The 27,275-nt window shown below is 45.6% G+C and overlaps 1 long non-coding RNA gene across 1 annotated transcript in view; it reads right to left on the bottom strand.

Moving 5' to 3' along the window:
• The window catches only part of LOC144380955 (uncharacterized), an 81,978-nt gene extending 73,472 nt beyond the window's left edge, over nt 1–8,506 (bottom strand). The window contains exon 1 of the long non-coding RNA XR_013445314.1: nt 8,403–8,506. This is a non-coding gene — a long non-coding RNA (uncharacterized LOC144380955). The remainder of the gene's footprint in view (nt 1–8,402) is intronic.
• Between the last annotated feature and the right edge of the window lie 18,769 nt (nt 8,507–27,275).

Raw genomic sequence — 27,275 nt, 5'->3', positions numbered from 1 at the left:
CTGGAAGAAGTAAAGTGGTGCATTAGGGGTATAGTGACCATATTTTTAGAACCCCAAATTAGGCTATATGATTTTACAAGTCTGATTACACTTATTAGGCAAGTGGGAAAGATCATTTGAAATAAAAACTGTCCTGCGTTCTTGCTGTAATTCCAGGAAGATTCCATTTGCCTGAATCCATGTCCTGTCCCTTCGACAAACACTTTAATAGCCCAAGAAGAAATGTCACTTGCATTAGACCCAGACCCAATCATACTGTGCTCTTGCTCCCTGAGAACAGCTTTCTAGATGCTTCAGGGACAGAACAGCACTTATGGGCATAAATCACACACACACACACACACACACACACACACGCACACCCCTCCTTTCTTACCCAAAGCCTGAAGTTCCACCAATTTCAGGCTCCTCCAGCAAATTCCAGATGAGTCATTTCCCAAAATCTCCCTTGTCAGTAGTGCCTCTTAGTGCCAACTTCTTCTATGCAGAAAATAAAATAAAAATAAAATAAAATAAAGTAAGACATGAAATTGATGGGTCCTTCAGGCTTCTAAAAGCAACTCCATTTCCCTTACAATGGTTATTGAGAATTGCTTCCAAAACCCAGGTTCTTATGGCGGTGCTCTCTGCTACGAAGTTGTCTTAAGGCTGAGGGCAAAGGAAGAGAGGCCCGGATTGGCCGGCCCTGAATGCTGGGGGTCTTGGTCAGAACAGCAGCTCACATCTATGTTATGCCTCCAGGGGCTTTCATGTCTCCTCCTATACCCCTTCCTCACGGGAACCCTGTGCGTAGGTACTATCATTACAGACATTCCACGGAAGGCAACTGAGGTTCAGAAAAAGGAAATGACGAAAAAACCAAGTTTATGTTTCAGCAAGTTATGTATCTCCTTGGACTTCTACCTCAATGATTTTCTCAAGAATAACAAATAGGAGGGCGCCTGGGTGGCTCAGTTGGTTAAGCGACTGCCTTCGGCTCAGGTCATGATCCTGGAGTCCCAGGATCTAGTCCCACATCGGGCTCCCTGCTCAGCAGGGAGTCTGCTTCTCCCTCTGACCCTCCCCCCCTCGTGCTCTCTCTCTCATCCTCTCTCTCTCTCTCAAATAAATAAATAAAATCTTTTAAAAAATAAAATAAAAAAAGAATAACAAATAGGATTTTCCTCATGTGTCATTTCTAATTTATTAGTGGTGGCTGCCCAGAGATCTAGCATTGAAAAGGATTCCAAGGTCATGCCTAGGCTGTGATGGATTAGCAGCGCCTGACATGATAGGACAAGAAAGTGGGAGTAAATGTGCCAGGCATTTGCAATCTTATGCTATATCATGATATCTATACTCTTAAATTTATTCATGTATTTCAGCAAACTATGGACTGTGATGTCTCAAAAGTAACTCTTTTCATTGTAAGTAAGCTCAAATACACTTAAATCAAAAAAGGAAAACTTATTATAAGAATATAGAAGTGTCTCTTAGAACCCAATGACCAGAAATGCTGGCAGGCTTATCCATGGACTAAAACCAAGAACTGCACTGGTATGAGGAACCCACGAGGATTTTCCCTGTTACTTTCTCTGTCTAATTCTCTCTAACTCTTTCTACCTCCCTATCTACCCCCCCACTCCTCTTCCCTATTAAGAGTAGCATTTTCCAATAGAAATACAATGCAAGTCACAAATATAATTTAAAAAATGTTAGGAGACACATTTTTAAAAGGAACAATTAGTTGAAAAATATACCTTTAACCAATATATTCAAGATATAATTTCACTTGTTATCAATATAAAAAATTTTAATGAGATATTTTGAATTTTTTTCTTCATGCTAACTCTTTAAAATCTAATGTGTAGTTTACACTTACAGAACATCTCAGTTTGGATTGTCCATATTTCATATGACCAGTGTTTAGTGGCTACTGGACAGCAAAGATCTAAAGTTCATATTTCTTTGATTCTAGCAACCAGCTGGGAATGGCTAGCATCTCTGAATATCCATTTTAGTCTTTCAGGACAGAGAATCTGTTTGGCCCACATTGAGTCAAGTGTCCATACCTCATTCAATCAGCCTTGGCCAGGGAAGGATCCCATCCTATAAATATGGTGGTCAAAGAGGAGGGCAGCTCTCAGAGAGGAGGGTGAAGGACTGGCCTGGGCCTAAAGGATATATAATACCATGTTTACAGAAAACTGTTTAGGAGGAAACATCTAGTGTCACCTGAATTATCTGGAAGATTCCAGAAGTTTTCAATAATCTTGCATTTGCGGGATAGAAGACAAAGATACTCCTCAAGATAAGAACAACCCAAGAAGAATAGCGTGCTGCCACCTGCGGGAAATAAACTAAGTATGCATTCCTAACTCAAATGAGACCCAGAGCTGCCTAGAGAGAAGACACCGCCATGACAGATAAACTCAGCACTGGATCAGAAGTCTAAGGCAGAGGCTGGGAAACAGGCATTATTCTGATCACTTCCTCGAGTTCAGGACTCAACTTTAAGAATGAAATTAATCCAGGAAAGACAATCCCATGCAGCTTGGGAATCTGTCCTGGCCCTCCGGCCCCCCAGGCCTCGGGATAGAACATGTGTCATGCCATTTGCCAACACCAAGAGCTCCCCTTTATACAGACGCCTTTCAGTTACACAAACAATTTTTGTGGGAACATCCAGTAATCTCTGGTTTTGTTTATGGAAGCTCTTCAATATGAAGAAGGCTTAAGTCCTTAATGAGAGCAGAGGAAACAGCTGTTCTTTCTCTCCTCAGGACACTGGGGCTCTGAAGGGCGTATGCCCCTTATTTAGTCAGCTACAAGCATTTTATGAGGTGACTTTGTCAACTGTTGGTCACGGGTTCTCACCCAAACATGTTCACTTAGTCCTCAGGTAATAACAGGGACAGAGAAAGAGAGCCACCACCACCCACTGCTCTGAGGAGAGCACACGATGGGGACAGGGCAGAAAGGTAGTAAGATGAAATTCCTGAGGAACTATTTCTTGGCTGAGGCCAAGCCACACCATCAGTGTCTCTCAAAGTGTAGGATTATGGCTTTCCACCACTTCAGTGCTCTCTAAGGCTTCACATTTTTCTTAGGATAAAATCCAAAGTCATCATCGTGTCCTACAAGACTTGATATGATCTGGTCCCTGCCGACTTCTCTGATGCCATCACGTAGCTCACGTTAGTCCAACACAGGTCTCCTTTCTGTCTCTTGAACATGGCAGTCCATTAGAAACTCCTCTTCCCTAGCTCTTCGCATGGCGGGGTAATTCTCATGGTTCAAGAGTCAACTCAAATGTCAGTTCTTCACAGAGGCCTCCCCAGCCCTCAAGCATAAAGTAGTCCCTTACCCCCTCCCTGCAAGCCATTCTTCGATCCATCACCTACTTCATAACACTCTCCCCAGTTTGAAATGATCTTAATTTATTCATCTTTATCTTCTCCACTGGAACAGATATAAGCTTCTTCAGGGCAAAGACACATCTAGCTTATTAACTGCTGAACCCCAGGGTCCAAAACAGTGGCTGGCACATAATAGGATCTTATGAAGTATTTGTTCAGTAAATGGATCACCTATCTGGGAGTACCTCAGATCCACTAAATCATACCTTCTGGAAGCAATGCCTGGAATCAGCGATTTTCACAAGGGCCTCGGATGATTTGTATACACTCTGGGATTTGAGAAAAATGATGTTGATTTTACCTGCCCTGTCAGCCCATCTTTCCTTCTTATCTTCAAACTAAAGGTTCTGTACCGCTTGAACCCAGGGGCAAATTCGAGGACATTTAAGTCTCCTCCAGCTTGGTGTCTCAGTCTGTCCTTGCAACGACTCTTGAACAATGATGCTTTGGGCCGGGGGGCGGGGGTGTGTGTGTGTGGATAATGAGCTCAATGTGGACAAGAGACAGCTGGGTCTTCATTGTTTATCTCTGCACTGAGCAGAGTGCCTGGCATATAGAGGGCCTACAATAAATCTTTGTTAAATCAATTAATAAACAAAGTTATGAGCATCAGGCAACGTGCTAGACACCAAATACGACAGATCTAGATATAACTACAAGTTGCTCAAAGTGTAGAGGGAAGACAAAAATGAAAACTTATAATTAGAATATAAGCTGTGCATAAAAGGTCCTGTGGGCTTCTCAGTGACCATAAGGTTTAAGCTACATTGTTTTATTTCTTCTGGATCACCTCTCATGTCAGTTACCTGAAACAAAATATGTCAGTTTTCTGAAGAGATAGTGGATTGCTTCTTCGCTTCATTTCTCACCAACTGGAAAATTATGCAAACCTCTCTAGGCCTTGATTTCTACCGCTTGTATACCAACTTCGTAGGGTTTAGAGGAGAATTAGATAAATTAACATCCATGAAAGCCTTAGCCCAGTGCCTGAGACATAGCAAATACTCAGAATCTATCAGCTCTTATTATCATGTATTTTTTTAAATTTTATTTTATTGTGTTATGTTAATCACCATACATTACATCCTTAGTTTTTGATGTAGTGTTCCGTGATTCATTGTTTGTGCATAACACCCAGTGCTCCATTCAATACGTGTCCTCTTTAATACCCATCACCAGGCTAACCCATTTAACTCTCTCTAAACCCTGCATCCAGCTCCCCTTCATGCACATGGGGGAGAAAGCATTTTTACAAATTCATTTACCAATAGCTAAAGCAAAGGGGAATATCAGTCCCAGCCTCCACCCAACTTAATACAAATCCCAGGTTAGTGGAGTCTGAAATTAATTGGCTTTCTTCTCCTTGTAACATTGTAATTTAGAATGAGCCTTTTCCCTAGATAGGAGAGGGATTTCACTGTTACATCCCACAGAATCAGTAGACCCACATCTTGCTGAGGCATTTGCAAAGAAAAATTCTATTACTATGATATCGCATGCCCAAACCAAAATCTTGTGTTATGTGAGACTTTGACTTCAGTAAAAAAGAAATCTTAAAAAGGTAGACTATTGTCCATGCCTTGGAGAGGCTTCAAATTCCTTGAAACGTGGAGAGAATGGGGTTTGCTAAGAGCTCTCCATTAGCGGGGCAATTCCCAGACAATAGGGTCTGGGCTTTGTGGTTACAGAAACCCCAGGTCTCAGTTTGCCAGGGACAGTCCCACTTTATGCCCATCCTTACTGTTTAATAATAGCACTTTCTTGCACTCTCAAAATTGTTCCAGTTTGGGTGACAATTATAGAGTCACGCTAGTCACGGCTCTTCATGTTTCCCCAGTGGAAAACCCAAGGTCCAATATGCAGAAATCATGATGAAAACAACATTTGCAAAGCCCTTGCTATGTGCTGGGCGCGGCGCCTCTCATCAGTCACCATGCATTGTCTCACTCACTCCTCCCAGCAGGGCTCAGATAAGACTTCCAGAAGACTCGAACACAGAAAAGATTACAGTGGACCGCCCTCGACCATATTCAACATAAAAACAACTACGTGTGGTAAATCAAATAAAGAAGCCTGCATGCATTTCAAAATTAAAATAGCTTCCTTCTAGATGTATCATTGCAAAATTTGGAATTCATTCATCAAAGCTGAACTTTTCACATTTTGTTTTTTCCTTCCTAGTACCTTAAGCGCATACTCTGTCTGAGTGCACAAATTTAGAACTGCTCACGATAACCCTGCAAAGTAGTTGTCATTGCACCCACTTTACAGATTAGACACCTAAGGTTTGGAGAAATCACCCCACCGTCACACCCTATTTCCTAGATTCTAAAACACCATGTTTATCCTCTCACATTTGAACATCTCTGGAATAGAGATGATCTCACAACTGATGTACACTTTTTGCATAGGATCCTCCCCTGGCCCATTTTTATCACCTTAATGATGTATCTTACACCTGATGGCTTCTTAGGCTCCAGGAGATATGATGATTGGTGGAGCAGACATCAGATCTGTTCCATCTTGATTCCTTACCCTAACCACTTTACCACACTGCACTTAATGAATGTTTATTAAATATCATTATATGTGAAGACAAAAATTATTAGCAACACTTAGCTGGCTGTGCATGGTAGTTCCACAGGTAGAAGACTCCTCACCTCCACAGTTTTCAGCTTTTCAACTTCTTCTTTCTAGTATTCTGTGTAACCAGTGGGGGTGGGAATGGGGGAATGGGGGTGAGATGGTAAGAGTACCAAAAGGTGAGGAGAGGGGTCTAGAGAAAGCAGGGCATGAGGGCAAGGGTCCCCAAAGGAAGTGCTCTGATCCACGTTTTGCAGGGTACAGACACGGCAAGTTGTTAGTAGATTGGGTCCTACTTGACTTTGACCCTGGTAAATCACTCTGTACCTCAGTTTCATCATCTGTAAAATGGCTATGATAAGAGTTTTGTTGTGAGCAGTAAAGGGATATTACAGGCAAAGCACTTAGAACAGTGCCTGGCACACCATAAGCCCTCAAGAACTATTATCCATTGCTTCTGGTCGTCTCTTCAGCCTCATTTGGGGCCACCTCCCCACCACACACACACACACACACACACACACACAATGTCCCAGCCATATTGGATTTCTTCCAGTTATTCCAACAAGCCAAGCTCTTTACCTCTTCAGAATTTGATATGTGCTGCTCCTTCTCTCTGGAATGCTCTTCCTCTCCTCTTTGAAGGGCCAATTCATGCTCATGTTGAGACTTACTTTAATTATTAGCTCCTCAAAGAGACTTTTCTTGACCCTCTTTAAATACAGTCTCACTCTGCCCCTTTCTACTATATTTCTCTCCTTATTCCTTCCTAGCCTTCATCGGAATCTAAAATGGCATTAGTTTATATACTTACTTATCACCTGCTGCCACCCCTCCCAGGAATGTTAAATGTCTTGCTATTCTTGTGTCTCTACACTTAGCATGGTGCCTGGCATGACGGATGCTCAGTAAATATTTGTTGAATTGCATTCCCCGAACTCAATAAATGAAAACTTCAGATTCTAAATCCAGGTCAGGTTACAGCCAGAGGCACCACATAGAAAGGGAAATGGTTTGCTGTCCAAATGGTTTTCTTTCCCACAGGAACCTCAGTCATGCTCAAGGGCTCTGAGCCTATGACTCAGCATTCCATCCCAGGCACCCCTTCCTATTTATCTCCTGGCAGGCGTGCTCTGATAGCAAAGTTCCTGTCATACTCATGGTTTGATGACGCGAGTCCCTTTCTGACACCTTGCAGAGAAACAAAGTTCCTCCGATATACATTTGCTTAGGAAGTAATGAAAGCTGCCTCACAAAACTCTCATTACTTGTGCTGTTTGGGGAGCAAGACTTTTCTAGGAGACATCACCACATGGCTTCCTGAATCAAACATATTTAAGCCGGATGCCTGTGGGATGTGGAAAACTCAGGCTAGCTTGGGGACTTTCCTGTCCTTGACAGAGACAGAGTGCAAGGTTATGAACTTTTGTGTGCTTACCAGTCACCTACAGGTTAGGTAAAAATGCACATTCCTAGCATCCCACCTCCTAAGAGTCTGAATCGGTGGCAATTTTGTTATGGTAGTAGCTATCAGAGTATCTTTTATAACTGCAGACCTGGAAGGTGCTGTGGCAAGCAGCTTTACGTACATTATTTGGTTTAATACAACCAATAATCCTATGACGCAGGCATTACTTTCTCCCTCCTTATAGATAAAGAACCCGGCGCTGAAAGAAATTAAGTACTTTTCCCACGGTCACACAGCTCATGAGTGGAGCTAGGAAGCCTGGCTCCGGTCTGTGGACCGGCGGCTTCAGCACCCCCTGGAAACTGGTTAGAAATGCAGACTCGCCGGCCCCATCTCAGACCTGCCTCTGAATCCGTATTTTTAACAAGATCCTCAACTGACTAATGGCACATTCATGTTTAAGAATCCGACTCGAAGCTGGCATCTGATTAAGAGCATGAGAGCTGCAGTCGCAGACCCGAATTCAGACCCCATTTTTCCGCTCATTAGCTGTATAACTTGGGGAAACCTAAGTTTCTTTCTATGCAAAACAGAAGTCATAATAGTAACCATCTCCAAAGGTGGTTGTGATGAAAATAAGATAATGCTGTTACAGTGCGTTATTATTTTAAGCACCAACACACACTTTACAGTCATGTTTGGTATTTCAATGAATTTGAAGTTGTTTTAATTGTCTTAAAGCCCCCTGAGGACAAGCGACTGCTCCTTGAACTCATTTATCATCCCACAATTCCCAACTGGATATATTCATGAGCCCTTGCTCAGCGATAGAGATCAGCCCCAGTCATTGCTACTATGTTTACATACCCAGGAAGGGAAGAAACTCTTTTTCAAGGCATAGTTCCCCTGACCCGTCCCTCACCCTGTTTCTCCTTTTACAGAGAGAAGGCAGGAATGTACAGAGAAACTTCTACCAACTACAGAAGATGAACTCTGCTTTAGAGAAAAGTTACCTTGAAAAAGAATGGAACTGGGCATCACCAGCAGACTTTTCCCATCTTGGCTTGTGGCCTTGGGCAGATCACTTAGGCTCTTTTGGTGTCTATTTCTCTCCCTGTAAAAAGAGCAGGATGCTTGCTAAGGCCCCTTAGTGCTCTTGCCCGTACTAACATTCTAATTCTTTCAAGTCCTTACTCAGTGACTCTCAAATTGCCCACCCACCACTCTTCAGCTTTGCTGGGGACACTGATGGGGAATGACAAGGGTCTCATCGAGTGGGAGGTGCATAAAATGTATTATAAAACCAGTAGAGCTCCAGTACATGAGCCACCCCCTGGGCTCGTGCCTGCACATGTGACTTTCACAGCAACCCAGGAAGGTGGGCATTGCTGCTCTGATTTTTACAGAGGAGGAAACTAAGGCTCAAGAGAGCATAAGCTACATGCCCAAGGTCACGCAATGACAGATGTGGGATTTGCACCCAGGTTTGGTTGTGTGTGTGTGTGTGTGTGTGTGTGTGTGTGATTCAGGATATATTATTAAGTTAAAAAAAAGGCAAAATGGCTCATAATGTGTACATTATACTATAATTTATCTAAGAAAGGGGAGGTGTGGATACAATTTAGACACAGGAAACATTATTTATATGTCAAACTGAAAATAAAGAGCCAAAAATGAGAGGCATCGAATGTTTATTTGGGATCAAAAGGTTGCCATTTGAAGGGGCACCTGCAGCCCAATGTTTATAGCAACCATGTCCACAATTGCCAAACTATGGAAAGAGCCGAGATGTCCACTGGCAGATGAATGGATAAAAAAGATGTGGTATGGGCGCCTGGGTGGCTCAGTTGGTTAAGCGACTGCCTTCAGCTCAGGTCATGATCCTGGAGTCCCAGGATCGAGTCCCGCATCGGGCTCCCTGCTCGGCAGGGAGTCTGCTTCTCCCTCTGACCCTCCCCCCTCTCATGTGCTTGCTCTCTCATTCTCTCTCTCTCAAATAAATAAATAAATAAATCTTTAAAAAAAAAAAAAAGATGTGGTATATATACACAACGGAATATTTCCCAGCCATCTTCTTGCCATTTGCAATGACGTGGATGCAACTAGAGGGTATTATGCTAAGAGAAATAAGTTAGTCAGAGAAAGACAAATACCATATGATTTTGCTCATATGTGGAATTTAAGATGAACATAAGGGAAGGGAAGGAAAAATAAAATAAGATGAAAACAGAGAGAGTCAAACCATAAGAGACTCTTAACTCTTGGAAACAAACTGAGGGTTGATGGAGGGGAGGTGGGTGGGCGGATGGGGTAACTGGGTGATGGACATTAAAGAGGGCACTTGATGTAATGAGCACTGGGTATTTTAGGCAACTGATAAATCACTGAATTCTACCTCTGAAACTAATAATACAGTATATGTTAATAAAATTGAATTTAAATTTTTAAAAAAAGGTTGCAATTCAGAGAGCACAGATTCCAGCAATAACCAGGAAAGTGTCTCCTACCTGCAGGGAGAAACAAGGAGTTTATATGAGAAGGAAGAAAGGGGGCAATCACATGACTTGGATCAAAGGGAAACAAATCATCCACTGGTACTGACAGGCCAGTTACATACAGCTGGGCTCTTCTCATGGTGTTAACCAACGAAACCGCTCCTGGTATCCATTAGTTAACTATTCTGTCTTCAGGAAGTCTGTAGCTTTATGGTCAGGAAGCCACTTGTGCTGTTGACTTTACAAACAACTGTGTGTAAAACACTCGCTGCTTCTGGCCCAGTCCAAGGGCCCTTCTGCTCAGTTCAAGAGTCCATTAGCCATTTGTTCTAGCAAGGAAAATGGAGCTTTTCTCAAAAGGGAGTTTGTCATGTCCAGAAGCTTTAGGCTTCTGTATATCCATATATCCATACCAATATCTATGCAATGTGTATATCCATATCACATATGTATATCCATATCAATACCTATGCAATAGACAAGTGTAAAAATTTTTAAGTGGTTTCTTACGGGAACAGGGATGGGATTGGGTGAAGGTGGCGGGGACTTATTTTTAATATATCTTGTTTTAAAAAGCACTCCCTAAAAATTCCAATGGAAAATGAAGCAAAGAGATTTAAATGTGTCACCAGTTGTTGGCATAACCATATAGGGAAGAACTACTCAAAGTGTCTTTAAAGCACAATTACCTGGCTGCACATCCCGACTAAGACTGATCCTAAGAACAAAGGAACTGGTAAAAACAACTGTTTGTTAGTAATTGCACTGGTGATGGTAGTGTTGGTAATGTTATTCCAAGATGGTTGTGCATGTAAGTGTGGGATAAATCAAATGAATAATATTGTGAGTATCACGGAAAACCAGGCTTTTTCGACCTAAGAGAAAGAAAACAGAGGTGTAAGACAGATGGTGGTGAGTACAAACCCTGTGAGGATCTGCATGATAGGTATCAGGATGATACATCTTTCCCAATTCTCTCCACAGAAAAGACCTAGAAACAGCAATCCAGAAGCAGTGAGCCACGCTTGGTCTAGATTGTTATCTCTAAACTCCATTTCTCACTAAAAGAAACCAGGGCTCCTCAGAGAAATGACTGATTTCATGTCTGGGCAGAAAATGTACAAAATGAGCCTGGAAAATTCGTCATACTAGGAAGCAAGGAAGCTATCAAAGATTACTAGGGATTGTGTTAAAAGGACCCAGGAGCCGACTTGCAGAGGCTCCCATCCACCAAAGGTGGAGTAATTTGAGCACCTAACCTGCAAATCACATCTGATATATTTCAATTCATGATATTTAAAAACACTTATTAATCACCCTTAGAGATTACTGTGGAATCAACGTATTATTTGGAACACTGGAAAATAAAGGGAAAGAAATAAGCTTTAATTATATTTTTCTGTAAGAACTCTGCCTTGGCATAACCAAATAGTGGATGAAGGAAAGTTTCTCTGCATAGCAGTATTTAAAAAAAAATAAAAGATGAAACCCAGAATCAGTCCATCATCCTTTTGCAATATGAATTGATGGATCTTAGCAGGGATCAGTGGCTGCTCACGTTGCAGAGACAATCAGACACCGTGTACCTCCTGATAGAAGAACAAAGCACCACAGTGAAGCAACCTTGCCAAAAAACGATTGTGAGCTTAATCAAAATTCAACATCCAACTACCAAATTACAGTAAACACAAGGGACAAGGGAATCTGTTAAATGTCACCACAGAGCTGTCATCAGTAAGATGGAGGTATGACAGAGCCTACAGGACAACCCACCCGGTTTCACAAAATCGGTTCACCATTAGCACTGGGCTCAGAGGATTTACTTCATTCTTTAAACCCAGAGATAACAGCCTGCGTCTGGGCTGTCACGTTCAAGGTGTTTCTACGTATAAGTACAGCTGTCCACTATTTCATACTGCTTCTAGAATAGTCAGGTCTACGCTGTTCTATATTTTGATACATATTATTTTTATCATAGATCTATTTTTCTTTTTTTACTTCTATTCCAGATGGGCATTATAACATCTTTGAAAATTATGTGTCTACATGGATATTATGTTTGAACTTGGTGTCACCATAATAAAGGGGGTGAGAGGTATTTGTTATGAAAGGCGGTTCTGAAGCTGGTAGGGTTGAGAGCGTGGCTGTGTCAGAACTTGAGTTCCTCGTGCTTTCTGTGTCTCCGATTCCAGATCCCTACCCCAGGTATAATGTCAGCAGCTCCCCCACAAGTTAGCTGTGAGGATTAAATAAATGCTGACAGTCAGCTTAATGAATCCAGTTGTTGTGAGGAGGATTACAATTATTACTATTAGAACTAATTACATAAAATTTCTCTTCACAGCTTTGACTGAAGCTGGGCCTCCGCGACCTGACCCCACCCACGTTATACCATTGTGACCCTGCGGTCCAACCGAACATGACAATTTCCCATCTCCTGAGTGGTCTATGCACTTCCAAGGCCTGGCCGTGTGCACGCCATTCACTCTGCCTAGAAGCCTCGACCCGTGCCCCCAACCCTTCCCACTCTTCCCTCAAGACTCAGTTCCACTAGCTCCTCTTCCAGGAAGCCTTCCTTCTTCCACCAACCAATCTTATGTCCCTCTCTCTCTTTTATGTTCCAAACTCCGAGTTTCCTGCCCCTCTCAGAGTTATATCATAATTAGTAGTTGGTTTTTCCATGTGCCGTATGAGGCTGTGAATCCCCTGACAGCACAGAGGGGTTCTTGTGTCTTTGAATTCTGGCATGTGAGTTGGTGTTCAATAAATGTTTGTTGATTGACTGAAAAAATGAGTAAGTAGTGACGTGACCCCTTTCTTAGAAACCCTTTCTCACCTGGGGCTCTCATATGACCATCAACGGTTTAGATTTTCTCCTGAGGGTCTGCCCTGGTGAGGATCCTGGTGGCCCCACCCCAGCTTCATAGATAATTAGCAGAGCCAGGCCTGAAATGTGGGTCTTTAAACATCCAAATCCAGGGGGTCTTCCTGTGTAACACAGCTCACCACAGTGGTTTGGCTCAGTCAACAGAGCAGAACAAATATTTTCCCTCCTGGAAAGTTTTACTTCCAGTTGCAGGATTCCCAGCGGTCTTGGACAAAGTGCTACCTTTAAAATGATGAGGAAGAGCATGGACATAAAAACAGAGTATGTTTTTACAGAGGAAGTGTGAGGGCTTTCAGGAACTGAACATCTCCTGGGGCTCTCATATGACCATCAACGGTTTAGATTTTCTCCTGAGGGTCTGCCCTGGTGAGGATCCTGGTGGCCCCACCCCAGCTTCATAGTCCAGGCAATTCTGTCTTCCCAGGATGTTCCTGATGGACCATGAAGGCACCCATTTAAAGATTCTATCGTGACAACTTTCTCTCCTTTCCTGGCTTTCTACCTTCCTTCTTTCCTCCTTTCTTCCTTTCTGTCTTCTCCTTCCTGCTCTTCCTTCTTTCTCTTTTTCTTCCTTCCTTCCTTCCTTCCTTCCTTCCTTCCTTCCTTCCTTCCTTCCTTCCCTCCTCTTCCCTCCTTCCCTCCTGCCTGCCTTTCTTCTTTCCTTTCCCACTGGGAAAATGGAGAGAAAAAGTTCTACCATCCTCCAACAAAAGAATTCTCTTACTCCTGTTTCCCCAGGGGTCCAATCCCTCTGGGATAACCCCAGTGAGTGTGTTCTGACAGTACCCAAGAACACAGCCCCCTGGAGCCAACCAGCTGAAGGGGCAGAGGAGAGGCCCTGGAAGTGGGAGGAGCAGGGGAGGGGCTAAAGAGGCCCCGCAGGGAGCCAAGCCCCACTGAGTGAGCTTCTAAAAACAAACATTCTGGATGGCTTTTCTCTACTCTTGCTAAAACCTCCCTTCTGGGAATGAGGCCACAGGACCCTCTATGGTCCCCATCCTTGGGCGGCCACAGGGCAGATTCAGAGACCAGAGCTAGTTGCTGCTACACCCAGTCCCCGGTAGAAGATTCACGTCCACTTGCCTGGTGAGATGTCGAAAATTAACACATGAGTGTCCCCAGTTCTCTCCCAGTGAAGAAGGAGGGTTCTGGCTTTGTCTGATTCGTTTTTCCCTCCCCCCATGCTTTCGGGAGTCTGCTACTGTTGCCACCTGGGTTCTTTGGTGTGTGCACATGGTGAGACAAGGAAAGAGGTAAAGAGGGACAAGATTTAGGGGTCATAAAGAAGACGGCTTTTTAGGTGAGTTTTAAAACATGAGAACAGCTAAAGGATGTGAGGGCTGTTGATGGGAGAGAAAGAAATAGATGCCATGTCCTCGGAAGCCAGTGGTTCGCAAAATGTGGTCCCAAGACCCATAGTATCAGCATCATTTAGGAACTTGTTAGAAATGCAAATTCTCAGGCCCCATCTCAGACCTATTGAATCAGACAGTCTGGGAATGGGGCCCAGCAATCTCTTTTAACATGCCTTCCAGGTGATTCTGATGCCTGTTCGTTTGAAAACTGTCATTATAAACTATGTATTATTTCCAATAAATGAGAATCAGAGGTAAAAAAAACCTTGAGTTCATTTGAAACTATTGCACTCTTTCTTTGGCCTTCGGCTCTAAGAGTGGGAGATGTGGATCACCGACATGATAGGGTTACACTTTTCTTACTGGTATTCATTGCAAGAAAGAGTAGTCGGATGCCATGCATCTTCATTCTGCTCTTATGAATAATCACCCTACGAGACTTCTGTCCGGTCCCTGCATGGGCCAGAGGCCACCGGATAGTATATAAAGTTGGAGGACTGCTCTCTTCTCCTTGGGGTTTTATGCTCAAGAACTGACATCGACAAGACCCTGTTTTCATTCAATCATGGATGGCATATTTAACTTCTGCCCCAGCCTGCAATTTTACCTAAAACTTCAACCAGAACTAGCCAGAAGCTGGAGGCGTGGAGAGAAAGCACATATTCTTGTGATCCAAGTTTTCCTAGATGCCACGAGCCTGTAAGGACAGGAGAGTTCACACGAAACCAGATGGTTCACTGTGTTCTTCCACTTTGTTCATGGAGGGACCTCAGCTTCCCAAGCCTGCCTCCAGCACCTCCTGTGATGTCATAAATCAGGATGGCATTACCAAATGTCCTGTGTCCTGCACAGGGATGCCTTCTGCTGGGCATCACCCTAACCAGTAAGTTCAGACTTATATGGAACACAGACGTGTAAATAGAATACTTTACTACATGGGGATTTCTGCAAACCTTAAAAAAAAATAAGTAAAAAGGAGCAAGATATGCAAATGGTTTAAAAATCATACACAAATATAGTGAAAGTATATGAAACAAAAAGTAATATCGCTGTCTTTCATTTTTGACTACCTCATTCCCAAATTCTTTTGTGCATGAATCTTTCCAGAAATGTTTTATGCACATGCTAGTATATATATATTCTTTTTTATTCACACATGGGACCATTTTGTGCATACTGTTCTGCACTTTGATTTTCTCCGGTAATAGCTTGGAAATTGTTTAGCACATTCTTAATGGTTGCATAATATTTCATCATAAGGATGTGCCATAATTGTAATAACAAATCCTATCTATGGCTCTTTCCCAATTTTACTTTCTACAAGCAACATTGCAGTGAACGTTCTTGTATCTATAATTTGCAAATATATATGTAGATTAAACTATTACATATGGCTCAGAGGGTGTATGCATTCACAATGATTGCCAAAATGCCCAACTAAAATATTACATCAGTAATATGCTCATTGATTGTGAATGTGTGTCCCTGTTTCTTTATTCACGCAACGACATGGAGTATTATCAAACTTTTCAGATTTTTGCCAATCTGATAGGTGAAAAATGGCATCTCATTGTTGCTTAGATTTGCATGTCTTTAATTAGAAGAGAGTTGAACATCTTTTCATGCATTTATTGGCTATTTGCATTTTTTGTTGTGTGAACTGCCTTTCATATCCTTTGCCCATTTCTTGGTTGGTGTGTTCATATTTATTCTCATTGATTTGTATGAGCTCTTTGTAAAATAAGGAAATTCTCTTTTTGTCAGCTGTATGTGTTGCAGATATCATGTACCATTTTATCATTTGTCTCTTGACTCCATGGAATTTGCTTCCATAAAGACATTTTAATTTTTATGTGGTCAAATTCATTAATTTTTGCTTTATGGAGACCAGCATGATGGGGGGAAGAATCAGCAATGAGATTATCCACTTCCTTGCCCAGTTGGTCCTTTGTGGAGCCAGAGAGTCGGAGTGGACAGAGGCTGAGACAGGGTGGATGGAATGTGTGTGAGCTGTGTGTCCACCAGCTGTGAGTGCTGGGGAGGGTGCTGGGTCAGCCACTCCCACAGACCTGGGACAACACTCCCTTCACATCTCACCTTTGCGACAAAAGACAGCCCATTTGTCTGATCTTTACCCTCATGGAGAATTCTCTTTCTGGGGCCTCATCACCTCATTACCCTTTCTGACCATGGTGAGGTCACTATAGACCATCAAGCAAACTTCATAACTCTGACCTCCAGGAGATTAAGTCGGAACTTTTTGTCCCTTTCCTCCTGGGGGGGGTCACTGCGCTCCTAACTATATGGGTACAAATAGCTCAACCATCTCCTCCAGGAGAAACCAAGGCCCCTTCATACTAACAGAAGAGTTAGTAATGAGTCCCCGATTCTTCCAAAATGTCCTATTACAAAATTAATGAACCAACCAATCACCTCTTAAGCATGTCAACTTAATTGAATCTCGTATTGGTGGCATTTCAAGAAATATAACAAGGGAGGTGAAAAACATTCAGGTTCTGTGGGAAAGGGTACATGTGGGCAGGGTGGGAGGGAGGTGGGTGGGGCAGGGACACACTCGCCCCTTCCCAGAGGTCTGCCCCAGAATCAGTGCCCATTTCCTAACCCATCCCATCTAACAAAGCCATTTTGATTTTGTTTTTAAACCATGCCCACGGCACTAGCTGTTGCGGGAAATGCTTGGAATCACGTGTCAGGATGGACATGGTGAGCTGGGAACTCTGTCTACTTCACTTTTTCGGGTGAATGGAGGAGAGGCAGCACAGAGTTACCTAAGGTGAGAAGCTTATGTAATTCATACCCCACCATAACCCTTATGTGCCGACCCCAAGGAACGAGTATGAACTGTGCTTCACAGCTCAGTTAGAAGGAGCATCACGTTACTTCAATTCTAATTAAGTCTAATTCGGAAGCCCTCACTCACCGGGCTGATGGGAAATTCAATCTGAGTTGTGATTTTGAGAGCCCTTCCACTCCCTGAATTCATACAAGATTCCGGGATCTTATTTGGAGGTTGGGTAACAGGAGAAGAGTCTTGAGTCGCCTCACTGCTAAAATGCAGAGTTGTTAAACCAGTGGCTCTTTTGATGATGAGTGGTAATGCCATCCTGCTTATACCTCTGGGCACTGGGTTTTTTCTGGAAACCTCGATCTGACTGTTCTCTGAGATGCCACCATCTTTGCAGGGTGCTGGGTGGAGATGGTGCGTAGGGCCTTTCCGGCTGCAGGACTTGCCAAAACCCTGACACTTACCCAGTTGTGGTGGTTTTACAACACATCTGCAAATCCCTTAACATTCCTCCCATCAAAAGGGGGATCTAATTCCTCCCCCACTTTGAATATGGACTAGCTTTGGTGTTACAGCTGACCTGCGTCTCTCTCTCCACCCCTGCCCCGCAAAATTCATACATTGAAGCCCCAGTCCTCGAGGACCTCAGGACGTGACCATTTGGAGATAGTGCCTTTAAAGAGGTAAATAAGTTAAAATGAGGCCAGTGGGGTGGGTCCTCATACAATCTGACCGGTGTCCTTATGAAAAGAGATTAGGACCCAGACACACACCATATGCAGACCATGTGAGGACCCAGGGAGAAGACAGTCCCCCACAAGCCAAGGAGAGGCGCCTCAGAAGAAACCAACCCTGATGACAACTTGATCTTGGACTTCAAGCCTCCAGAACTGTAAGCGATACATTTCTGTGGCTGCAGCCTTCCAGTCTGTGAGGTCCTTTATTATGGCGGCCGTAGCAAATTGAGACATGTGGTGACTCACTTCTAATGAGTAGAATGCAGTCCAAGTGAGGCCGTGTGACTGTTCAGGCTGGGTTAGAAAACGTAACACAGCTCCTGCCTGGCTCTCTCTCCCAAGGTGCTTGCCCTTGGAACCTAGCCACCACGCGGCAAGGAGACAGCTCAGGCCACAGGGAGAAGTGTAAGCGTTCTGGCCGGCAGCCCCAGCCAAGGCCCCCTGACAGCCAGCATTAACTGCCAGGCCTGTGAGCGAACAGACCACGAGAAGACTCTAGTCCCAACCTTCCAGACGCCCCTGGCTGAGTGCAGAGAGAGAGAGAGATGCACTGTTCCCACCGAACCCTGGCCAAACTGCCGATTCATGAGCAAAATAAAGTTGTTGCTGTTCTAAGCCACCAAGTTTTGGGATGTTCCTTTAAGCAGCAATAGATAAAAGGAACACCAGTCTTGAGGTGTCAACAACTCTTTCTGGCTCTCTCCAGTCTTAAGGAACGTTTCCTTTCTCGTCCTCCCATTGCAAAAGGTCCCACACAATCTCCTTTCACTGGACATTAGCTATGCGGCGTTGGCTTCTCTTTCCAGGGGGTAAGGGTGGGAGGAGGAGAGGTTTATGCCAACCAGTTTTTTCTTATTAATCCACACTGATACAGTCATCTGAGTGCTCTCTGTATAGCACTTTTTTATTTCCTGTGGAGGGCGAGCTCTGTGTAAGTAAGCAGGTCACTGCCTCTTTATGCAACGGTGGTCAATTTGTGCAGGATCTGCTTGGACTGCTTCTGCTCTGGCTTCAGGCCAGTCTTGAGTTTACATTCGGCACTCTTGCCATGTCCCTCAAAACGAACCCAATTCCCCAGACATTGGAGATTACTGCAGGTATCCGCGTAAGCTGAACTGGGGGGCGGAGAGAGGGTTATATCACATACTACACAGGACAACTGTTTGTCTACTATAGACATCACTACTTCCTCTTTCCGGCTTTCCCGTGATCTACCCCTCTCCGCAGGGCTGTCACCAGGGCCCTGTCTCCACCCCTCCAACACTGAAATTCTACCCCACTTCAGCTAGCATACTACACCCAGCAGAATACAAAACCCTGGGCAGCCAAATAGGAACAGCGATGTTCCTGAAGCATGCCCGTAAGGCTTCCAGCTCATTCCAACACCCTTCCAATCTCATGTTCGTGTTGTTACTCATGTTACTTGTTTCTGTTGCTTTCCCTGGGAGCTCAAGGAAATTGGCAAGAGCTGTGCTGCGGCTTTCTCTTCTCTTTGTTGCTTTGAAGAATGTGACCATGGCAGCCCTCCTCCAAAGTCCCGAATGCCAAAGTCAACACTAGGGTGCGGACCCGAGGGCCAGTCACCCGGCGCGTGGTGGCCCGGTCCTGCTATGGCAATAACCTCACCTCCAAAAGGCACACTGCACACAGCCCCAGAATAGCAAGGAGCCAAGGCAGATGCAAGAAGAAATGCTCCTAGTATGCCCACCTTCATTTTAGTTGCCCGATAGGGGGGTGTTAGTTCTTACCCCAGAGGTGGACAAACTGTAGCAATCATGCCAGTAGGGGGCACCATAGAGAGTGGTTGGTGAAAGCCCGCCGCGTCCCAAAGAGGCAGCAGGATGTAGCAATTGTAACGGGAACTCACAGCGACATTTTGGTCGGCACTGACTCTATAAGAGGCATCATGCCACGCACTTTATGCACTATCTCACTTGATACTCAGAACAACAGTATGAGGCAGGTGCTATTATTACTCCCACTTCACAGATGACAAAACTGAGGCTCAGAAGTTGTCGAAGGGCTTACCCAAGACTATAGAGCAAATGAGGACAGGTGACTAATGAGAAATGAGGACAGGTCTCTTGTCCCCTAATCAGTATCAAAGGAATGTCAAAGGAACCTGGTCCAAGAGGGACCAAGTGTCCCCCATTAGAAGAGTTGCCATTCCTGAGCACTCACCATGGGCTAAGCAGCTGAGGTCTCTCCCTGATCGCTCACATCAACCCTAGGAAGTAGGTGTGCTCATTATCCTCGTCTTACTGATGATTTTGAGCAAGGAAGTGGTGTGACCTGATTTATATGGTGAAAGGCCCTCTCCAGGTCTCTCTGCCCAAATCCCTAAAGTCACTTCCTGACGCGTGGAGAATGGATGCTTAGAGGCAGGGTGGAAGCAAGGAGAGTAGTTACGGGGTGTGTCATCATGCCAGGGACGAGGAGAGGAGCAGGGGGATGACAGGGACACTGAGGAGGCAGGGCTCCCTTTCCTCAGGCTTAGCGAATCAGCAGATTGTGAAGAGCAGGTGGTACACCCCACCCCCAGGGCAAGCGCCTGGCACAGAGCCAACACCGACGGGGTGGGGGTGGCGGCAGCGGTGGGGGCGCCATTGTCCACATCAGGGAGATGAGGGCAGATGGGGACACACGGTACCCGGAAGGGAAAGGTGTGTCCAAAGGAAGGATAGACAGCTGTTGCTGACGGGACCGCTTTGCAGAGGCCAATCCTGATGACCATGTGGCGAATAGAATGGCGATGCCAGCCGCCAGCTCCGTGCACGCCAGGCTCCTGGCCCCGCACACTGAACTCGTTCTCTCTGAAGCCTCGAGAGAGCTCCGCGAGGCTGGTTCGACTCACACCCTCCATTTATGTTGGAGGACGCGGGTTCAGGGAGCCGAGGCCAGGAGGCCACAGAGCCGGGACCCTGAGCGCCTCTGCTTGCCCCCCAAGCCCAGGCAGTGAACTCGGCACCACCTCTACACCTCACCCCCCCCAAACCGTATGGGTGCTGCCTCATCCCGTGACCTGCACCCAGCCCTGACCTACGGGGAGGCTGCGGGGTGGACGGATGGGCCACGCACTCCACTCTTCTCTCTTCGGGGTCCGGAGGTCGTGGCTCTGCCGCAGGCAGACAAGCCCCGGGCCAGGCAGGGCTCCACCCGAAGTCCTGCTATCAGCCTCATTTCATCAGGCTGCCGGCGGCTGAGCACAGGAAATTAAAAGCAACTCGTAGATCACAGAGCGTGGCACCAAGTGATCTCAGACAGAATCTGTCCCCCTCCCTCCCACTTCTCCCTTCTGCAAGAAGGTGGCTCATAGGAGTCTGCAGCTGAACTTTGCAGAGAGCCAGAATGTCCTCACTGCCAGGGTCCCAGAGGCCAATAAGGGGGCCCTGCCCTCAGAGAGCTCAGAGTCTGGGGAGGCGGGTCCTTAGAGTGTGTGTGTGTGTGTGTGTGTGTGTGTGTGTGTGTGTGTATTCTAGAAGGAGACAGAGAACAGAGTGGTGGCCTCTATGGGGCAAACCGAGGTCACAGGTGAAGCGAAGGCTAATTTTTCTTTTTGTACCTTTTGCATGGTTGAACTTTGTACCATGTGCTTATGTTAACTATTTTGATAAGCAATCCCTACTTTAAAGATGAAATAAGATAAAGGTATACATAGAGAAGAGACACCTAACCCAGAGGGGAGGGGATGGTTAGAAAAGGTTTCTTTCAGGTGATATTCTTACGTTGAGTCTTAAAGAACAAAATGAACTAACAGTAACAAAGAGGGGGAAGGACTTTCAGGCAGAGGATACAGGTCAAGCAAAGGCTTAGAGGTGAGGGGGTGCCAGGGAGCTTATTGGAGGGGAAAAGTCTGAGCACTGGGAGATAAAGGACTAGATTCTCAGCCCCTCTCCTTCCTCCTCCATTTGCCAGCCACATGCTGGAGCATTGCTCAGTCTAACCATAGGCCTGTTGTGAAATTAATTTCAAGAGGGAGTGGAGGGGTGGGTATCTTACCTATTGCACCATTATGTGTCTGCAGTGACATCTCAGAGCTGAGATACCCCGTGAGTGGGGACATCTGCTCTTGCTGCTTGCCCAGCACCCCTCCCTCTGAGTTTTGGCTAAAGTACCCCCTTTCCCTCCTTTGAAAAGTCTCCCCTTATTCTCTCATATGGATATGAGAAGATGGTCAATGATGACAGCCCTACTCCGTTACTGCGCCAAGATAGGGGGTGGGTGGTGGCACAGCTGACCCAGACTTGTCCCCAGGACTCCCTCTCTCTGAGAGCTGATCTTAGTGGGAACCTCATTAGCATGCCAAAAGGCTGGGCTGATTCTCCCCTATGGGGATGCCCTGAGGAGGTTCAGGTTCCTACTCTTTGGGAGCTGATTGTTCCATTTTCCCTTCAGTTATGTGACTACCCAGAAACCACCTAATAAAGTCCTTTAGTAGCTTGTTAGCCAGAGTCCATTTCTGTTCCTTATAACCAGAGAACCCTAGTGAATGCCCTGTTCTTTGAAGGTCAGGTAAGACTTGGTTTGAGACCCTGTCCCATATGCGACGCACAATCCTCATTCCTGCCCACCCTTCTGAGGACTTCCTTAATCACCTGCTTCCAAGGAATTATTTTAGTTTATGGATAATCTCACCGTCCTGTGTGGGCTGTCAGTGTGAATACGAACAAGGAACTCAACACCTTTTCCACAATTTCTCTCTTCTCCCCTGACTAAGACTCACTTATACAAGGGGTGTGTATGTGTGTGTGTGAGAGAGACAAGGAGAGAGTCTTTATTAAAGAGAGAAAGGTTTACAGCACTCACACACAAAAACTGTGCAATCAAAAATTAGACATCATCCTTATTCTTAAAACTTCCACAAATTTCAAATTTCAATTTCCCCCTGCTGGGTCCCCTCCTCCTCTATTTCCCTTCCTTCAGATTCTCTTACCCAAATTCCCTATTTATTTTTATGCACAAAACACCAGTTCTCTCTTCATCATTTTGTCTCCTGCCAACTTCGCCCTCAGGGTCTCAAGACAGTTCTCCAAAAGAGAATTCTGGGGCCAGGTGTTAGCATAGTTGCACATGACTACAATGATTTCTGCAGACAGAAGATTAGGATCAGACCAAAAGAACTGCTGTAGCCCCTTCCAGTTATAGGAACAATGATTCTGGGCTCAGGAAAGGTCACAATCCTTCTTTCTACTTTAGCTCACGTTGAATTGGATAGGGCGGCCACCTGTGCAAGAATGCAGGGCTCTCCACAGGCCACATTCATTTCTCCCCAGAGACAGAGAGCCCTCTGAGGGAAGGATGCTTTGGGAATTAGAGCCAAGGTGGGCTGAGGATGTGACCAGTGACCAGCAGTGACTCTGGGCAGGGCGGGTGTCGGGGTGGCGCCTGGCTTCTCCCTCTGCTAAATCTTTGCCATGTTCCTTTGTATGCATAAGCCCGGTCACCGGATACTTGGGGTCCTGAGGACATGAGACCTACATGGTATTTACTCTTCGTGATGACCACTCATGATCTCAGTGGTGCTTGATCAATGCCTCTAGAAGTAGCATATTCCTTACCTAGAACTCACACTTCTCACTAATCATTCATTCAATAAACATGTATTAAGTTCCCCCTCTGTGCCAAGCAATGGGGACAAAAGCAAATTAAAACCCAGCTCTTATCCATGAGAGTCTAAGAACCTAGTGGGGGGTGTAGGGAAGAAACGGGCAGTTATTTACAAGTGAGGTAAGTTCTGGATCATGAGTCTACTTTTCAAATAGCCATGGAGTGTCTTCAGGGCGCCAGGCTTTGTCAAGGAATATATCAGATCTCTGTAAAAAAAGTAAAAAACAAACCTGTGAGCTTAACTCTGTGTTGGGTGCCTGGGGGCAGGGAAAGTGAGCAGGAGAACATTCACAAGCACCTCACACAGTGCGAAGCACATAGAGTCACTCAGTAAATATTGAATAAATGCTGACTAAAATATAATTACAGAACCTGGCATGGGCTAGGCCAGAAGCAAAAGGGCATTAGGGCGTACTGCTTGAAAATCAGAGAGCACCTTCAAACATGGGATGGCATCCGACCCTTGCCTGAGCACAGATGTGGATTGGGTGGAGCACAAGTTTGGTGAGGGTGGTGGGGAAAAGGCGAGCGATGGAGCTGGAAGAAGTCTGGGGCAACAGTGCAGAGGGCAGCCTGTGACACGTTAACGATAGAGAAGTAATCAGGCCTGACTTCCAGCCTCTATGTGTCTGTGATTTCATGCCAGAAAGTGGAAGGCGCCACTCACCCACTTGATAACAGAGTCCACGGGAACATGGGATTTAGAATCTAGCAGACCAGGGTTCAAATCCCAGCTTCACCACCTTTTTAACACTGAGATGTTGAGCAAGTAACTTAACTTCTCTGAGCCTCAGTAGTGTCACCTCTGAAACAGAAATCATCATACCCACCCCAGGAGAGTGTTGTAAAGGATTACACAGGGTCGTGTACCATAAAATCCTTAATAGAATGTCTGGCTCATAGTGAGTTCTTTTTTAAAAGATTTTATTTATTTATTTGAGAGAGAGAGAGAGACAGAGAAACAGAGAGAGAAATCATGAGTAGGGGGAGTGGGAGAGGGAGAAGCAGGCTCCCCGCTGAGCAGGGAGCCCGACGCGGGGCTCGATCCCAGGACTCTGAGGTCATGACCTGAACTGAAGGCAGGCCCTTAACTGAGCCACCCAGGTGCATCTCATAGTGAGTACTTTTTCAATGGTTGTTCTGTTACTGTCATTACGATAATAATTATTACTATCATTCTTTTTGGAATAATGTTGCTTCTCATCCATCTGCCTGTACTGACTACAAAGTTACCTTCGAGCCTCACCTCTTCTGTATTGGTTATCTCAATAGAGCAAGTGAATTGAGATCCACCATTTGATGGGAAGTGGGGATTACTCACCAAGAGAAATCCTCCAAGAGCATGTGGGCCAAGCTTTCCCAATTCACCATTGAGGAGACTGAGGCCTGGAGAAACTAAAGTCTTGGCCCTGGTCCCACAGCTGCTTAGAGGGAAGTGGGGTTAATCCCTCGCGTTTCCAGATTCCTATCCTATGCCCCTCCTGCTCCAGCCCACTGTAATCCAGTTGACTCCATTGCTGGGTGGACAAGCACAAGATTAAAATCAACTTCAAATGCCAACTTTCCAAAGCCAAGTCCCCTGAAGGAGCCAAAGCTCCTGTCCTGACCTCCCCCCCCCCCCAGGTGCCTGTTTTCCTCACACTCTCTCTGCAGCCCCCACAGGCAACTTCTCAGTGCCTGAGCCTGGAGCCCTCCTGACTCCTGGAGGAGGAGGTGCGAGGCCTGTCCCGCCAGTGTCAGCTTACAGTGGGAACAAGGCCTAGGGACAAGGCCTGAGCCCGGCTGACACTGGGAATGTTACTGCTTCCCCGGGCTCTCCTCCCCAGCAGAGGCTGCGTGCGCGTCACACGGTGGTGGCCTCATCAGAGCATGGGGTATGTTTCTCACCAGCAGGCCTCAGTGGGTCGCTTCGGAGTCAGCCGTTCTCTGGCAGCCGTTCAGGCTTCCATGGCTTCCCACAAGTCTCCTCTTTGTCCGGGGTCACAGCTCTCCTCTGAAGGAGAAGCTCAACGGGAGACCCTCAGCAGGATGGGAGTAGCTTGTCTTTTTCTGGAGCTCCCCCAGTAGCTTTCGAAACCCTTCGCTGAGGGCTCTCACGGGAGCATTCAAATGGCCTGGACAAGCTCGTGAAATGTCCCCTTTGTGAGACTCAGAGACCCTGCCGTACCCACAGGCAAATTAAAGAATTCTTAATGCAAAACAAGTGATTTTCTGCATCATGGATCTCTACCCACATCTGGCCTGACCCACAGATAGCCAGGCTGTGGGCTAACTGAGGCCTGTGTGGGAGCCACGGCCTCGCCAATGGGACTCCCCTGGACTGGAGGATGACTGACCAACTGAACCGCTCAGATGCTCCCTCATGCCCTACTCAATTCCCAAGTCCATACTGAGGCCTCTGTATGCTGGGTACTATGTGGGGTCCCAGTGGTACAAATGTAGAGCGGGCTCAGCAGCCCCTCAGGAGGAATTCAGTGTATGACCCTGTTCCATATTAGCGACTTAGAGTACCTGTCAGGATTTTGTTGGGACAAAATCACAACTCCCATTTATAGGGTAGCCATTATCTTAAATAAACCAACACATTTATTAGAATCCTTGACTTCAAGGAACAGAAACTGAACCCAAACTGCCTTAAGGAAAAGTCGGAATTCATTGGCTCCTATCTCAGAGGCCAGGACTATAGGTGTCCCCAGGAAATCAAATGATGATATCATCTCTCTCACCCTCCCTGCCCCCCGCACATTTCTCACCCCATATCTTAGCTCTCTGCTTCTGTCCATGTGTTGGACTCGTTCTTTCCTAAGACAGAAGAGGTTTATCCACACAGCAGGACGCACGGCAGTCAGCTCCAAACATCAACCCAGATTAGCAACACATGCGGAGAAAGAGGAACTCGCTCTTTTTCGACCCCAAGATAAAATCAAGGGAAGGATGCCAATAAACCAAATTTGGGTCACAGGGCCACCACTGAGCCAATCACTGGGGCAAGGGGTATGAGATACTATGATCGGTTAGGCCTTGGTCACACAACCCCCCTCAGCCCACCAGAACCAGATGTGAAAGAGGAACAGTTCCTCAAAGAAGAGAGTGTGCTCTTTCCATGGGTACATGGAGCAGATGCTAAACAAAATGGGGGAGGGGGGCAGAAATTTCTGTTATACCAGAAAGAATAAAAGGGAACGCTATTGCTTTACAGAAGAAAAAAGTAGGGAAGGCCTTCACCAAAGAGTAGCTGGCTTTAGGATTGTTTCCTTCCTTTTTTTTTTTTTTCTAATTTTATTTATTTATTTGACAGAGAGGACACAGTGAGAGAGGGAACACAAGCAGGGGGAGTGGGAGAGGGAGAAGCAGGCTTCCCGCAGAGCAGGGAGCCCCATACGGGGCTCCATCCCAGGACCCTGGGATCATGACCTGAGCCGAAGGCAGATGCTTAACGACTGAGCCACCCAGGCGCCCCTAGGATTGTTTCTAATGGCCAGCTTCTTTAGAGGGGGGAAAACATGAATATATTTAAAAATATTTAATGGAGGGATGCCTGGTGCTCGGTCCATTAAGTGTCTGCCTTTGGCTCATGTCACGATGCCAGGGTCCTGGGACTGAGCCCCGCGTTGGGCTCCTTGCTCAGTGGGGAGCCTGCTTCTCCCTCTGCCTGCCACTCTTCCTGATTGTGCTCTCTCATGCTCTCTCTCTCTCTCTGATAAATAAAATCTTTAAAAAATAAAAATAAAAAAAATAAAAACATTTAATGGACTGGCAACTTTTACAGTATATATAGATGTAGTGAGTCAGTGCAGAGCTAACACCCAAGGTGACAGACAACAAATCAGATATTTTGAGGGAGAGGAAGGGAATTCACATCTACCGAACATCTATTGGGCACTGGGCCTTGTGCGTCTGTGTTACTCGTGAAACCCTGTGGCCATCCTACGAGGCAGGCACCATTGTCTCCCTCCATTTACAGGAGAGATGTTTTTAAAAAAAACCCATCTCACTGAA

Source organism: Halichoerus grypus, chromosome 2 (assembly GCF_964656455.1).
Source record: "Halichoerus grypus chromosome 2, mHalGry1.hap1.1, whole genome shotgun sequence".
NCBI lineage: Eukaryota > Metazoa > Chordata > Mammalia > Carnivora > Phocidae > Halichoerus > Halichoerus grypus.
The sequence above is the reverse complement of the archived record's forward strand: the minus strand, read 5'-3'. Positions and strand labels throughout refer to the sequence as shown.